The 17,651-nt window shown below is 43.2% G+C and overlaps 1 long non-coding RNA gene across 1 annotated transcript in view; it reads right to left on the reverse strand.

The window, feature by feature from the left end:
* Nucleotides 1-11,187: 11,187 nt before the first annotated feature.
* LOC140455530 (uncharacterized) overlaps nt 11,188-17,651 on the reverse strand; it is a 136,181-nt gene continuing 129,717 nt past the window's right edge. The window contains exon 3 of the long non-coding RNA XR_011952913.1: nt 11,188-12,535. This is a non-coding gene — a long non-coding RNA (uncharacterized lncRNA). The remainder of the gene's footprint in view (nt 12,536-17,651) is intronic.

Genomic DNA, 17,651 nt, shown 5'->3' on the forward strand with positions numbered 1-17,651 from the left:
CAGCATAGTGCTCACAGGGTACAGCACCAGACAAAGGACTTGCAGTCTGTGGTAGTTCTACATAAAATTTCTGTGTATTTGTCCTCATGCTGTTTTCTGATCTAACTTCACACTCATCTAACACCCCTTGATCTCACTCACTCTGTGGCTCCGTTTTCTATCCATTCCTTTTATCTCTCTTGACTTCCGGTTTCTCTGTTAATTTCTCTCTCTCTCTCTCTCTCTCACACACACACACACACTGTTCTTTCTGTTTTCAAATTGTGATGTTGGAGAGCTCGTCGTTGTACAATGTGCTAAATGGCCTCCTTCGGTGCTCTTATTAATTCTGAAGCTCTCTGACCCACAATAAAGACTTCAGGTGCCTTGGGAGACAAGCTTGTCCTGCGAAGGACACAGTGCACAATCATCCTTTATCTCTTCCTGTTATCTGATATGCAGCGGCCTTGAAATATCTGTTCAAACAAAATAGAGTGAAATTCGTGCTGTCGGGAGGACGTTCACCAGATGATTATGCTGTCCGGATTTAACAAGCAGTTCCCACATACACAATGTGGATTTGCCTGATAGCAGTTCCTCCCAATTGACACGTCCTAGCTCTGCCTGATACTGACGTAATTTGCCTTCTGCCAATTCAGTAGGTTCACACAAGGTCCTGACTTATCCGTGTTCGTAGCAATCTTAAATCTGAAGGAGCTGTGATCACTCTTTCTAATATTATGTCCCACTGAAAGTTTAGTTACCTGGCCAGGCTCATTAGCCAATACGAGGTCCAGTATGGCTCTTCCTCTCGTTGGACTATCCACATACTGTTAGAGTTAACAAATTCTGCCCCGTCTAAGCCTCTTGCTCCAAGGGACTCACAGTCATTATTGGGGATGCTAAAGTCACTCACTATGACCACTCTGTGTTTAATACACCTTTCCTTAATCGACATACATATTCGTTTCTCCATCCCTCCGTGGCTGTTGGAGGGATTATAATAACGCAGTGCTTGCAGCCATCTTATTTTTGAGCTTTACCCATATTGCTGCAGTGGATGGTCCCTCCTGTATGTCCTCTTCAAGTGCACGTGTAAAACACCTCGTCCACCTCTTTTACCTTCCTCTCCATCTCGCATAAAACAATGAAACCCTGGAATGTTGAATGGCTAGTCCTTTCCCTCTCTCAACCAAGTCTCTGCAAACCAGCAACATCATAGTCCCATGTACGCTTTCAGGCTGTCAGTTTATCGGTCTTACCCATAATAATTCTTGCATTGAAATAAATGCACTTCAGCCCAACTCCATCAGATCCTGACCTGAGTTTCCCTGATGTAAATTCTCCTCGACTATTCTCTGGTAACAGGAGATTACAAAAGACTGTCAGTAAAGCAGAAACACTGTCAGTAAAGCAGTAAAGCAGTAAAACAGACAATTTATGCTTCCTCCCTTGTCCTTTCAATCTGTACATTGCAACACACTCTGTCCAATTCCAACAAACTGCTGGATGATTATTTTGCTTCAAACAACAGCCTCCAGCCTCTCACTGCACATTTTTCAACTCTCTCTGGACCCATTGGATTGACTGTTTTATGATTTCTTTCTCAACCAAATCTCTGTAATATTTTTATCATAGTTATATACACTCATTCAAACTCCAAGCTCCAAGCTCATCTGTCTTGCCTGTCATACTGCTCACATTAAAATCAGCACACTTCAGACTGCCAGTCCCATTGTGTTCACTCCCCACTGCCAGTTTGTTGTTGGTCTTAGCTGTACTGGGATTAGTTTCCAACTGCTCTTCAGTCACTGTGCTTGTGGATGTACTGCTCTTGCTCCACCCTCCCTCCCCCCACCACCACACTAGTTTAAACCCTCCTGAGTGACAATAGCAAACCTGCCTGCCAGGAGATTGCTGCCGGTTCACGTCCATCCCGTCCTTCTTGTGTATTTCATACTGACCCAGGAATCTCAATGACCACATAGCGGAGATTGCTGCCAGTTCAGCTGCATCCCGTCCTTCTTGTGTATGTCCTGTCGACCCAGGAATCCCAATGATCCACATATTGCAAGTGCTGCCTACCCTACCAACTCTTTGGCTATGTTTTTAACTGTACTACCTTCCTATTCCTAACCTCACTGGTACATAATCTAGTCTCTCCAACATTCAGATATCCTTAAAGCACAACTCTGGCAAGGCCTTTACTTTAAAATGGATAGACTTGACAATAAAAACTTAGTGTGATCTCATTAACCAGGAAAGTGGAGCCCAACGAATCAGTCGCAATGACCATAGGATCTGATATCTATCACCTTCACCAAACCTGTGTGACAAGGTATACATATGGAGCATCTATTTGTAGATGGACGAGGATAAAAAGAAGTTAGTCCAAAAGACCAGAAAATGTCAGAACAGATGGGTGCCATTCAGCCTGTTTACTATTCTTTGCTGTTCAATTGGATTTTAGCTATTCTGTTCTTTTAAATGTCAGGGTCTTTACCCCGCATCCCTAGCAGTGCAGAAAGTGGCCAGTGTCTTTGTGTGCTCCCTGCATAGGGAGCATCCAGTGCCAGGCGATGGAGTGTGGGGAATCTAGGGGTGGCTTGATGAAAGGCTGCATGCAGTGACGGATGGACTCAGGGATTGAGAGAGACAGAGTAGGTAATCAGGGACATGCACTCACATAAGTAGCTGGGCAAGATTCCCAAGCACTCGGGGAGCCCGAGCACCAGAGCCACTTTTACAATAAAGCCGTCATACTTGCAGCAATTCTCTATCAAACACAAGCAAATATACTGTAGATGGCAGAAACCTGAAACAAACACAGAAACATATTGTGAAGAGAGAAAGTAGTTAATCCTCCCAATGCAGACACGGGGAGATTGCAAAAACTCCACAAAGAAAGGGTCCAGAGATTGGAATTGAACCCGAGTCCCTGACCCTGTGAGGCAGCAGTGTTGTGCCACCACGCTATACAATGATGGGCAAGAGGATTAGTCTAGTTCCATTAATATATTTTCAACAGTCAGTTAACTGGAATGCTCTCACTCAGCCTGTCTAAGATTGGGAAGCCTTTATACAGCAGCAGATTACAATTTAAGAAGCAAGAAAGCAGTGAACAAGAAACATGTAAACTAGCTCGCTTAAGAAAAGGAGATTGCATGAGTTTTGTTAAGATGTATGAAAGGGGAGAGTGAACATTGGGCAACCAGAAATTGAAGCTGACTGCAGAGAAATGGAGAACAAAGAATTGGAGAATGAACTGAAAAGGTACTTTCCATCAATCCTCACAATGGTGGACACTACGAACATTCCAGAACTTCAAGCGAGTCAAGGGTGAGGGATGGATGTAATGATCGGCGCTGAGTAGAAGGTACTGGGAAGCTGCAATGTTTGAAAATTGATAAATCACACAGACTGGACAGATAACAACCAAAGTTTTGAAGGAATTAGCGCAGTAGATTGTGAAACCATTGGTCATGACTGTTCAGGAATAACTATCATCAGACAGAGTCCCAGAGAACTGGAAAATGGATAATGTAAAATCTCTGTGTAAGAAGGAAGAAAGGCAAAATACAGTAAATAATAGGTCAGTTTAGCCTGGCATCGGTCGTTAATCGGGATTTAGAGTGCATTGCTAGTAATGAGATTGCAGAGTACCTGGAGGTGCATGGTAAAATAGGGCTGAGTCAGCATGGCTTCATCAAGGAGTGGTCCCACTGACAAGTCTGTCAGAATTCTTTCAGAAGATAATGAGCAGGTTTGACAAAAGGGAGAATGTGATCCGATTTGCTAATAGGGAGTGGGTTAAATTTGAATCTGTGTTAAATTGAATCATGTTAATTTATTGGTTACAACTTGCATAAGCAGATGTACAAAAACAATTAAAAATTGTAAAGGAACAATTCAATACTGGTTAATTAAAATAAGGATGGAGGGTCGGGTGATGTGTTGTTTCTCTATGATGTCGGAGTGGTCGACCCCACTGTGGATCCCAGTGACCATGTCTGGCGTAAACGTTGCAAGCTAGAAGAACTCTGGCTCTGAGTCGATGAGCTAGAGTTTGAGCTTCAAACATTGCGAGGCATCAGGGAGGGGGAGAGTTCCCGCGATGCTGTGATTCAGGAGAGTTACACTCCTTAGATCAACTGACTCAAATTCAGCCAGTGGTTAGAAAACGGAGGGTTTGGCTGTGAGTGAGGCAGATAGAGGGATCCAGGAGGTAGAGTTGCAGGAAACCTCAGCCCCTGTCCGTGTCTAACAGGTTCAAGAGTTTTCTTCCCTGTGTGGATAGAAATAGGGACTGCAGGGAGGATGAGCATATTGGCCACACACCGAGTTGAGGGAAGCTTTCAAGTGGGGCAAGCGAAGAGAAATGTAATTGTAATTGGGGATAGTATAGTTAGCGGCATAGTGACTGTTCTCTGTGATCGGGATTGAGAGTCCTGAAAGTTGCATTACCTACTGGTGTTTGGGTAAGGGATACCTCATCTGGGCTGCAGAGGAACTTGGAGTGGGAGGGTAAAGATCCATTGGTCGTGGTCTTTGTAGGTACTAACGAAAGAGATAAAACTAGGGCAGAGGTTCTGCTAAGGGATACGAAGAGCTCGGAGCTAAATTAGAAAACTGAATCAAAAAGGAAATCATCTCTGGATTACGGTCTGAGCCATGAGCTAATTAGCACAGGGTCCGCAGGAAAATGCGTGGCTCAAAGTTTGATGTGAGAGAAATGAATTTGTATCATGGCACATTGACACCAGTACTGGGGAAGGAGGGCACTGTTCCGATCCGACGGTCTTCATCTTAACCGTGTTGGGACTAGAGTCCGAGCAAACCGCATAACTTGGGCTGCAGACTGGACTTTAAGTTAAATGGGGGTGGGGTGGTGTCAGTTTAGGGAAAATTAGAAAACCCGAATTAAAGGAGGGGTAAGACTGCAGAACTCAAAAAGAGGGCGTTTTGTATGTTTTCCTTTATTGGTCAGAGCATTGAGTACAGGTGTTGGGAGGTCATGTTGCGGCTATACAGGACATTGGTTAGGCCACTGTTGGAATATTGCATGCAATTCTGGTCTCCTTCCTATCGGAAAGATGTTGTGAAACTTGAAAGGGTTCAGAAAAGATTTACAAGGATGTTGCCAGGGTTGGAGGATTTGAGCTACAGGGAGAGGCTGAACAGGCTGGGGCTGCTTTCCCTGGAGCGTCGGAGGCTGAGGGGTGACCTTATAGAGGTTTACAAAATTATGTTGGGCATGGATAGGACAAATAGACAAAGTCTTTTCCCTGGGGTCGGGGAGTCCAGAACTAGAAGGCATAGTTTTAGGGTGAGAGGGGAAAGAAATAAAAGAGACCTAAGGGGCAACATTTTCACACAGTGTGGTACGTGTATGGAATGAGCTGCCAGAGGAAGTGGTGGAGGCTGGTACAATTGCAACATTTAAGAGACATATGGATGGGTATATGAATAGGAAGGGTTTGGAGGGATATGGGCCGGGTGCTGGCAGGTGGTACTAGATTGGGTTGAGATATCTGTTCGGCATGGACGGGCTGGACCGAAGAGTCTGTTTCCATGCTGTAAATCTCTATGACTCTATGACACTAAGTTATTCAAATCTCCGACAGAGACGCAGAGAGCATGGAAAGTGTTAGTAATCAAACTTCAAACACACAGGAAAAACAAATAACAATGAGAAGAGGAAAGGCTAATACAGGGTTGAACTGTTATATCGGAAAGCATGCAGTATAACGAATAAGGTAAATAAACTTGTGACTCATACACAAATTGGCAGGTCGCCATCACGGGAGACGTCGCTGCAAGAGGATCAGGACTGGGAGCTGAATATTCAAGGATATGCATCCTATCAAAAAGATAGGGAGTTGGACAGAGGGGATGGGTTTGTCTTATTATTAAGAAATGAAATTAAATCAATAATAAGAAATGAAGTAAGGTCAAATGTTATAGAGTTTGTGTCGGTAGAATTGAGAAATCACAATGGTTAAAAAAAAGTAGTTAGAGTTCAGTTCAGGCCACCAAACAGTAGTCAGGAGCTGGGGTGCAAGATACACAGGAGCTAGAAAGATGTGTAGGAAATACAAAGTTACAGTAATCATGTGGGTTTTCATTACGGAGGTGGGCTGGGAATTCAGGTTGATGGTGGTTTGGATGAAAAGGAATTTGTAGAATGTCTATGAGATAGCTTTTTGGAGCAGCTTGTGCAGGCAGACTAGATGAGGGAGCTTAAGGTGAAGGAAATCATAGGAGGCAGTGAATCATAATATGATTTAATTTACTCTGCAATTTCAGATGGAGAATTTAGAATCAGAGGTAACGGTATTAAAGCTGAATAAAGGCAATGATAGAGGCATGAGAGAGGAGTTGGGTAGAATTGACTGATAGAAGGGCCCAGCAGGAAAGACAGTGAAGCAGCAATGGCAGGAGATTTTTGGTGTTATTCATGATGCAGCAGAGATATACCCCGAGTAAAAAGTGGCATGGTACATGGAGAATGAGGTAAGTATGTCTGACGAAGGAAGTCATGTATAGCATAAAAGCAAAAGAGAAAGGATATAATGTGGCAAAGTGCAGTGGGAAACCAGAAAGTTGGGAAACTTCCAAAGACAAAACAGAGGGCAAACAAAGTAAAATATAGAAGGAGATTATTAAATATGGGGGTAAGCTAGTCAGTAAGATAAAGAAGTCTGTAAGAGTTTCTTTCGATATATAAAATATAACAGAAAGGCAAAAGAGGGCATTGGATTGATCGAAAATGACACTTCAGAGATAGTAGTGGGGGCCAAGAAAATGGCCGAGGAATTGAATAATTACTTTGCATCAGTTTCATGGTGGAAGACACGAATAATGTCTCAAACATTCAGGAGAGTGAGGGGCTAGAGCTTAGTATGGTGGCCACCACCATTGAGAACATGCTAGAAAAAAGCTGAATGGCTTAAAGTTGGTTAAATAACCTGAACCAGAGGGATTAAATCCCTGTGTTATAAGGGAGATAGCTGAAGAGTTCGTTGACGTGATGATGGCGATTTTTCAGGAATCACTCGAGAAAGGAACGATCCCAGAGCATTGGAAACCCACTAACGTGACATCTGTTTTTACCCAGGGAGTAAGGAAGAAAAGAGAAAATAAAACGCTTAACTTTTGACATGGGTAAGATCCTGGAATCCATTGTGAAGAATGAGATTTCTGAATACATGGAAGAGTTTGGTAAAATAGGGCAAAGTCAGCATGATTCCATCAAGGATAAGTCAGCATGATTTCCATCAAATTTGTTGGAAATCTTTGAAGAAGAAATGAACAGGCTCGATAAAGTACAGCCAATGGATGTTATCCACCTGGACGTCAAGAAGGCCTTTGACAAGGTGTCACAAAGGAGATGATTGAGTATGATAAGGTTCCGTGGTGTTAGAGGCAAGTTAGAGGCATGAACAGAAGCTTGTCTGTCCGACAGAAAGCAGAGAGTGGGGATAAAATGGTCCTTCTCAGGATGGCAGCAGGTGACAAGTGGTGGTCTGCAAGGCACAGTGTTGGGACCATAACTTTTTACCTTATTCGTTAACAGTCTAGATGATGGACTGAGGGCACTCTGGCTAAGTTTGCAGACGAAACAAAGATAAGTCGAGAGTCAGGTCGGAGAGTGGAGGCGGAGGGGCTGAAGAAGGAGTTGGCCAGGTAAAGGGGTTGGCAGATGCATTCCAATGTCGGAAAGTGTGACGTTGGAAATGGTCTATTTCCTCAATGGGGAGAAGATTCAGAAATCTGAAGTGCAAAGGGACTTGGGAGTTAAGGTGCAGGGTTCTCTTAAGGTTAGCTTGTAGATTGAGGTAGTAGTTAGGAGGGCAGTTTCAGTTATTATTGATGGCATTTATTACGAGAGAAATTGAATATAAGAACAGGCAGTATACAGCTTTGGTCAGACTACATTTGGAGTGTTGCGCGCACTGTTGAGCCCCATATCTCAGGAAGGATGTATCGTCCCTGGAGCGTGTTCAGAAAATTTTCAGGGGAACAGTCGTAGGAGTGAAAAGTTTATTGTGTGAGGAATGTTTGAGTCTATACTTGATATAGTTTAGAAGGAAGAGGGGAAATGTAATTGAAACATACAGAATACTGAATGACCTGAACAGTGTGGATGTTCATACGATGTTTCCATTGGTAGGAGAGACTAGGAACCAAGGACACAGCCTTAGTTTAAAACGAATACCTTCTAGAACGTTGATAAGGAGACTTCTTTAACCAGGGAATGGTGATTCTTTGCAATTTATTGCCAGAGAAGGCTGTGGGGCCATGTCATTGAGTATATTTGAGGTGGTGATAGTTTTTTCATTATCCAGGGCATCAAGAGTTATGGGGAGAACGTCGGAGAATGGGCTTGAGAAACTTAGCAGTGATGATTGAATGGTGGTGTAGACTTGATCAGCAAACTGGCCTAATTTCTGCTCCTATATCTTATAGTCTTATGGTCTAAACCTTAAGGAGGCACCTTGCATCTCTGAGAATATGGATTAATGTCCTTCATGAATGTCAGTAGCTGGTGGGAATAGTGAACTGTTTTAGAATGACAGTATTGTGGCTGCTGTCGGGGTGGTGGATAATATGACATTCAGTGCAGGATCACACACCAACTGTACTGTATAAATGTGGGGAGAGTTTATTCAAAACATGAACCTCTCTGTCTCTCTCAATCACTGTGGGGATTGGGGGTTGTGGTGGGTAGGCGTAACGTCCTCAGAGGCACTTAAACTATCCAGATTCATGCATCCTGAGTGAAACAAAAGTGATGGAATTTATCACCTTCCCATTGTCTGTTTAGAATAGAAGGAGTGATTGTCCATTCCTCTCAAGGTTCACTGCAATCACCTCTTATTATCTCACAGCGTGACAGATCAACCTTCACTCACTCCTCATGGTGCCATCATCCCAGGGATTAATCCGGTGGAACTCCTGTTTATTCTTTCTGTGATAAGGAGATCACTCCTTATAAAGGAGATAAAATCTGTCCACAATACCCCAAACACTGCCTCAACAACACTCTCAGAGTTGAACACAATAATTCCTGTCCCTCACTTAGCTGGCTCCATTTCCTTCATGTGACACAGGAAGCCATTCATTTACGATGCACTGTCACTGAGTTGGAATTTAAAACATCCTTACATCTGTAGGTCAACATCAATAAAGCCAGCACCAGAGATGCCTATAGAGATGGACATCACTCTTGGGGAGAGACCCAATCACAAAGAATACATATAAAATAGTGAATGGCCACCTACCTGAATGGAATTCACCTGCAGGAATGTGGGATACAGGCAGAGGAAGGGAGTTATCTTTCATTTTGGTCTTCCCTCACGGGATGTGTGCAGCCCTGGTCAGGCCAGCATGTTATGCCAGCCTTGAACTCAGTGGCTGGTTCAGCTGTTCCACAGGACAGTAAAGAGTAAAACACAGTGCTGTGGGTTTGCAGTCACACAGAGACCTGACCAGAGAAGAATGACCCATTGCCTTCTCTAATGGGCATGAGGCAAGCCGATATCAACAGATTATAATTTTGTGGCTCTAGATTATGAGCCAGTGAAGTAACCACCATACACTGTCTTTCCATCTTTCTAATTCTGTGCAGGGAACAACGTAAACATCTCAAGTGCAATTATTTTGCAATGGACACGTGGTAAGAAGGGACTTGAAACAGCTACATACGGAGATTAACAAAGGCACAAACAATGGTTTATTCAGGAGTTGTACTCCGGCTGAGGAGGAGACTGGGATGTCATGGTGGCGGTACTGAACTGGATTGGTGAGTGGGTGGATATGGAAATGTAAACTTGTGCAGGAGAAAATGAATCATGGAGAACAGTCTGTTTCATCCCCGCATATTGGTGCATAATATTTAAATAACCATTTGCTAGTTATAATTTGTAAAGAATGGACTCTTTGATTGGAACTGAAAACATTGACTTGCACCTTTCCAAAATTTCCATATCATAACCATCAATTCAGTTCAGACCGTTTCACTAGACAGATTGAGTGACATACCAGGAACACCAACTATAGCAAGGATAGGATAGTAACCAGCTTGAATAACCATCAGTGCATCTTCAACACGCGATGTTAATGATATCCAAGGCTGGAAAAGCCAGAAAAGACCCCAGGATAAACTCCTGTCCATTGCTGGAAATTTCCATTCGAATGTTCTCAGATCCTGATCCATTGTTGAAACATCCAGTCTAATGTTCCTAGATTTTGATCTCTCCTCCTTCTCTCTCTGAAGCTGCTGATCCCTGTTACTAGTGTGGGTGATGCTCCCGCTCAGAATATGGGATAACACATGGAATGCGTTCCCTTATTGATAGAAGAGGGAAACTCTCTGCGGACGCATAGGATCCATGGAGACTCATATAATCACAATCGCTGAACAAATAGCTCCAGCTAACCCTTTTCAATTTGATAATGTTTTACTAAAATTCAAAATAACTTTGAACATTGATACATTCAGGATGTGATATGTGAGTGTGACTGAAGGAAGGAATGTCGGAGGTGGCAGATTGATTGTGTGTAATCATTCAGTCTGCCTTGGATATAGAGGTAATTCCAGAGGTTTAACTGAACATAAACATGTTTCTCTGCTCATAAATGGGGAAATAAATCCTATAATTACTGATCAGTCATCGCAAAATCACTAAAACATTGAGAGAACATCTGTCCATGATCTGATGGCAATATGTTTATAACAATCAAACGGCATGCATATGTTAACAGAGAATTGTACGTGACAAATAAAATTCAGATTGTTATTCAAGTATCAGAGAGGGCAAGCGTGGATGTTGACGTTATCAATGTTAAGGAACTGTGATGAAGTATCATCTACTGACTTCAATTACATTGTAATTTTGACATTGGGGAAAAGACAGAAGATGGAGTGGACTGGGGGACATGGCTGTTCAAAATGGGAAGAGGTACATTGATGTTCCCCAGTTTTCACTATTGGAACGTTACTCTTTATAACTCATATGAAAACAGAGTCAAGGATACGTCTACAATGAGAAATTAGCAGAGACAATATTAATGAAATGTATTTATGCAATACAAAATACAGGGACAAAATGATTTTCTATACAGACCAAAATATGCAAAGTACAAAGAGATAAGATTGTTAAAATGCACTCCTGATATTGAGATATATAAACTGAAACGTGGATTAGAAAACTAGGATACTGGTGTGTAAACTTTATCAATCATTATTTGATCCACAGCGGAGCTGCTGATTTCCCCTCTGTCAGTGATACCCCTCACTAGATTCTCTGGCCCAGTCTCTCACACAGTATCTGGAGATGGAGTGGGAGTTTTGGGTGCGGTTATCATTTCCTGCTGCTCATGGCATGGTTTATTTAAAAAATCCACCTTCGCCATGGAACTAATCTACTGATCTATTGGGTTCTGCTTAGATGTCAGTAACCCAGCTCTGTGATATTATTGGAAAGAAATGATCTGGGATGACAGCCAGCGGTCACAGAGTATGGCACCCAGACAAAGGGCTTGCAGTTCAGAGGAATCTCTAAGTAAAACTTCCAACTTCTTTCTGTCCGTATTTATCTACACTCATGCTGTCTTCTGATTTATCTGACTTCACCCTCATCTAACACCTCTTCCTCTCCCACTCAGTCAATCGCTCCCCTTTCTATCCTCTCTCAGTTTATCTCACTTCACTTTCTTTTTCTCTGTTTATTTCTTCAAAGTTTGTGAGAAGATTTGTGAGAACAGCCAGGGAATTCTTAGATGCTTGTCACTCATCCACAGATTCAATCAATAAGCACACATTGATCCAATATACCGGCCACTGCAGCGGACAGCTGGAACTGACAACCGGAAGCGGTAGAGACAAATCACTATAAATGCCTGAGGAAACATCACAGAAGCGCTTCACAGGACGCTCCCACGCACTGAGGATGTCACCTAGACAGGGGACGCAACGTCTGCAACATAAATTCCCAGCTCGGCGAACAGAATCACCACATCTGTTGATTTCTCTCTCACACCAGCTATCTCCATATATTGTATCTCCAATTGTGCAGTTGAAGTGCTTGTGACCCCACAATGGGTTGACAGACCTCCATCGGTGTTATAATAATTCGGCAGTTCTCTGATCCACAATAAATACTTTAGGTGCCTGGTCAGATAAGCTGGTGCGGTGACAGGTACAGTGCACAATCACCCATTATCTCTTCCTTTTCTTCTCTGATGTGCAGCTGCCTTGAAATGTCTTGCAAACAAAATAGACTGAATGAAATTCGAGCAGTCCAGAAGACATTCATGACGGTGGATTTCAATCAGGATTTAATGAAGGTTGAGGATCCAGATAAACACAAGCAATGAAAGAAAAACAGGGCAACACAAGAAATAGCAGCTGAGTACTACATTTGGTTCCAAATAGGCCTCATGGTATAATCGCTAGATTATCAATCCAGAAATTCAGCTCTTATTCTCTGGACCCAGGTTCGAATCCCGCCACTGCAGATGGTGGAACTTCAGTTCAATAATTTTTAAAAAGCTGGAATTAAGAATACACTGATGAGAATGAAATCATTGCCGATTGTCAGAAAAAAAATCCATTTGGTTCACTAATATCCTCCAATCAAGTAATCGTTTATCCTCAGTCCAGACACAAAGTAATGTGATGACTCTCACTCGCCCTCTGAAATGGTCCAGCGTATCATTCAGTTATATCAATCTATTCAAAATCTCAAAGAAATAAAACCGGGTGGACCAACAGGTATCGATCTGACCACCGAAAAAGTCATTTGGAAACATCACTGTCGAAATTGCAAAGTCCTCCTTACTAACATGATGCTTTCAGACGTGAGTTGGGAAGCTTGGACTGGGAGCAATTGTTCCATGGAAAGGGCACTATAGACATGTGGAGACTGTTTAAGGAACAGTTGTTGCGAGTGATGCATAAATGTGTTCCTCTGAGACAGGCAAGAAAGGGTAAGATAAAGGAACCTTGAATGATGAGAGCGGAGGAGTTTCTCGTCAAAAGAAAGAAGGCAGCTTACGTAAAGTGGAGGAAGCAAGGGTCTTGCTCAGCTCTAGAGGATTACAGGCAGGCGAGGAAGGAGCTCAAAAATGGCCTGAGGAGAGCCAGGAGGGGGAAGGAAAAAGGCTTGGCAGGAAGGATTAGGGAGAATCTAAAAGCGTTTTACACGTATGTGAGGAATTAGAGAATAATCAAACAAACAGTAGGGCCGATCAGGGATATCATAGGGAACTTGTGTATAGAGTCTGAGGAGGTAGGGGAAGCCATAAATGAGTTGTTTGCTTCTGTTTAACTAAAGAAAAGGACCTTGTAGTGAATGAAACCATTGAGGAGCAGGTAAACATGCTGGAACGGATAGAGGTTGAGGAAGCTGATGTGCTGAAAAGTTTGACAACCATTAAGATTGACAAGTCGCCAGGGCCAGACAAGATTTGGCCCCGGCTGCTTTGGGAAGCGAGAAATGTGATTGCTTCGCCGCTTGCAAAGATCTTTCCATCCTCGCTCTCCACTGGATCCGTACCTGAGGACTGGAGGGAGGCAAATGTAATTCCTCTCTTCAAGAAAGGAAATAGGGAAATCCCCGGCAATTACAGACCAGTAAGTCTCACATCTGTCGTCTGCAAGGTGTTAGAAAGGATTCTGAGGGATAGGATTTATGACCATCTGGAAGAGCATGGCTTGATTAAATGCAGTCAACACAGCTTTGTTAGGGGCAGGTCATGCCTCACAATTCTTATTGAGTTCTTTGAGGATGTTACTAGACAAGTTGATGAGGTTCGAGCGGTGGATTTGTTGTATGTGGACTTCAGCAAGGCATTTGATAAGATTCCACATGGTAGGCTCGTTCAGAAAGTCAGGAGGAATGCGATAAAGGGGAATTTAGCTGTCTGGATACAGAATTAGCTGGTCGACAGAAGACAGCGAGTGGTAGCGGAAATAAAGTATTCTTCCTGGAAGTCAGTGTTGAGTGGTGTTCCACAGGGCTCTGTTCTTGGGACTCTACCATTTGTAATTTTTAATAATAACTTGTATGAGGAGATTGAAGGATGGCTTAGCAAGTTTGCTGACGACACAAAGGTTGGAGGTGTCGTTGACAGTATAGAGGGCTGTTGTAGGCTGCAGCATGACATTGACAGGATGCAGAGATGGGCTGAGAGGTGGCAGATGGAGTTCAACCTGGATAAATGCGAAGTGATGCATTTTGGAAGGTCGAACATGAAAGTTGAGTACAGGATTAAAGACAGGATTCTTGGTAGTGTGGATGAACAGCGAGATCTTGGTGTGCAGGTACATTGATACCTTAAAATTGCCGCCCAAGTGGACAGAGTTGTTAAGAAAGCATATGGTGTTTTGGCTTTCATTAACAGGGGGGTTGAGTTTAAAAGCAGTGAGAGCTTGTTGCAGCTCTATAAAACTTTGGTTAGACCACACTTGGAATACTGTATCCAGTTCTGGTCGCCCTATTATAGGAAAAATGTGGATGCTTTGGAGAGGGTTCAGTGGAGGTTTACTAGGATGCTGCCTGGAATGGAGGGCTTATCTAATGAAGAGATGTTGACTGAGCTTGGACACTTTTCTTTCGAGAAAAAGAAGGAAGAGAGGGGGCCTAATTGATGTGAACAAGATAATGAGAGGCATAGATAGAGTCAATAGCCAGAGACTTTTTCCCAGGGCAGAAATGGCTAAGACAAGGGGTCACAGTTTAAAGCCGCTTGGCGGAAATTATAGAGTGGATGTCAGAGGCGGGTTCTTTACGCAGAGAGTTTTGAGAGCATGGAATGCATTGCCAGCAGCAGTTGTGGAAGCAGGGTCATTGGGGACATTTAAGAGACTGCTGGACATGCATATGGTCACAGACATTTGAGGGTTCGTACATTAGGTTTACCTCACATGAGGATCAATGGTCGGCACAACATCGTGGGCTGAAGGGCCAGTTCTGTGTTGTACAGTTCTATGTTCTATGTTCTTACATCTGAGGGCTTAGTGCCAATATTGCGATAACCGGTTTACAGATTAGTCAAGCAACAGCCTGACATAGTCATGCTCACGAAATTATACCTTTCAGAAATACCCCAGACACCACCATCACCATCACTGGATATGTTCTGGCCCAAGGTGAAGACCGATCCATCAGAAAGAGCAGCTCAGTGCGATACATTCTGGAGGTGGTTGCTCTGCGAGTCCCCAAAATTAACTCCGGACCCAAAGAAGCCCCATGACTTTAAATTAAACGTGGGCAAAGCAGCCTTACTGATTATCATGTAACGTCATTCCTCAGTTGAATCAGTACTCTTCCACGTTGAACAGAACTTGGAGAAAGCACTCACTGTGAAAAGGGGCACAAAGTGTATTCTGGCTGAGGAATTTCAAAGTCAACCACCAAGAATGGTTTGGCAGCAGTACTACTGATCACGCTGGTCGGGTATTACAGGACATAGCTTCTAGATTGGGCCTGCAGAAGTTCGTGAGGGAATGAACGAGAGGGAAAAAAGATACCTGACCTACCAACTGCAGGTGCATCTGTCCATGACAGCATCGGTAAAACAGACCACCGCACCTGTTGTTGAGCAGGCAAAGTCTCACGGTCACATTGAGAATAAACTCTATTGTGTTGTGTGGCACTATTCCCATGCTAAATGGCACAGACTTCCAACAGATCTAGCAACTCAAGACTGAGCATCCATAAGATGCTGTGATCATCAATAGCAGAAGAACTATACTCCAGCAAAATCTGTAATGTCATGGCCCAGCATATAAACCACTCAAAAATCCCATCAAGCCAGAGGATTAACCCTAGTGCAAAAGAGAGTGCAACAATGGGAAAAAAAACTGCTCAAATATGTTCTGTACATAAAACACAGGGCAATTCAACCCAGAAATATCGCCTCATCATTCTAATCTCCATCATCAATAAAGTGATGGAAGGACTCATCAACAGTGCTATCTAGCAGCACCTGCTCAGCAATAACCTGCTCAGTGACGCCCATTTTGGGTTCCACCGGGGCCACTCAGCTCCTGACCTCAGCACAGCTTTTGTTCAAACATAGAAAAATGAACTGAATTCCAGCACTTGAAATCAAGGCTGCATACTTTTAAATTTCGCATCAAGGAACCCAAGCAAAAAGGATATTGCGAGCAAGTACTTCATTATTGGAGTCATACCTGACACATCGGAAAAAGGTCATTGTTGTTGGAGGTCAGTCATCTCAGTTTCAGAATATCTCTGCAGTAGTCCCTCAGGATAATGCGAATAAAGGTTTGCTCCATGAACTGGAATGTTCATTTTCAGACGTTTCCTCACCATATTATTTAAAATCTTCAGTGGCCCTCCGGATGGTCCAAACATATTCTGCTTCTTCATGAATGGCCATCTCTCCATCATAAGTTCAGAAGTGGGAATATCCGACAATGACTGCACAATGTTCATCACCATTCGCAAATGCTCAGGTATGGAAGCAGTCCTTGCCAAAATGCAACAAGATTTGGACAATATCCAGGCTTGGGCTGACAAGTGACAAGCAACACTCGCACCACACAGATGCCTGACAATTACCATCACCGGTAAGAAGCAATATAACCACTTGGTATTCAGCAGCATATTTGTCATTAAACTCCCGCCCCCCCATCAATACACTTGGGGTTACCATTGACCAGAAACTTAGCTGGAATCGCCACGTAAACATAAGAGCATATCAGAGGCTAGGAATACTGCGCAAGTAACTCACCTCCTGTCTTCCCAAAGCATGTTCACCATTTGCAAGGCACAAGTCAGGAGTGAGATGGAATACTCCCCAATTGCCTGAATGAGTGAAGCCACAACGACACTGAAGAAGCTTGACACCATCAAGGACAAATCAGTCCAATTGCTTAGCACCACTTCCACAAGCTTTCACTCCACTCACCAGCAACGGTCAGTCGGAGCAGTGTATACTATCGACAAGATGCGCTGCACAAATTCTCCAAAGATCCTCAGAAAGCACCTTCCACTCCTTCGAGCACTTCCATGTAGAATGATAATGCAGCAGGCTTTTGTGAACGCCACCACCTTCAAGCTCCGCTCCAAACCAGTCAACATCCTGAGTTGAAAATATATCACCATTTTTTTCACTGTTGCTGGGTCAAAACGCTGGAATTCCATACCTTATAGCATTGTGGTTCAACGCACAGCAGATGGACTGCAGCGGTACAAGAAGGCAACTTAGCACCACCTTCTCAAGGGGGCAACTAGGGACGGACAAGAAATTATGGGCCCATCCAGTGATTCTCATAACCAAAAAATAAGTTTAAAAAGTTCCAAGTGGGGCACCTCGATGGGACAGGTTGTCTGATTTGAACACGAACAGGAAAGCAGTGTTTCTGATACTAACATTTTAGACCTTTCTGTTATTAGATAGGTGTTCAGTCTTCAATGACATATTGTTGCTGAGTGCTGTGATAAATTGCACCTGTTCTGTTAAATGCAACAATATTAGCGTAACAGGATCGATCCTTCAAAAGTGCCAGACTGAAAATAACAATAATCGTAGAGACAATGTACTCCCGGTAGATGAGACTCACAGATAGCCGCTTATATTCAACATATTACTGCGCTACTGGTTAACACTGTATCCTACCACCGTCCATTTTACAG

This window comes from Chiloscyllium punctatum, chromosome 30, assembly GCF_047496795.1.
Source record: "Chiloscyllium punctatum isolate Juve2018m chromosome 30, sChiPun1.3, whole genome shotgun sequence".
In the NCBI taxonomy this organism is placed as follows: Eukaryota; Metazoa; Chordata; class Chondrichthyes; order Orectolobiformes; family Hemiscylliidae; genus Chiloscyllium; species Chiloscyllium punctatum.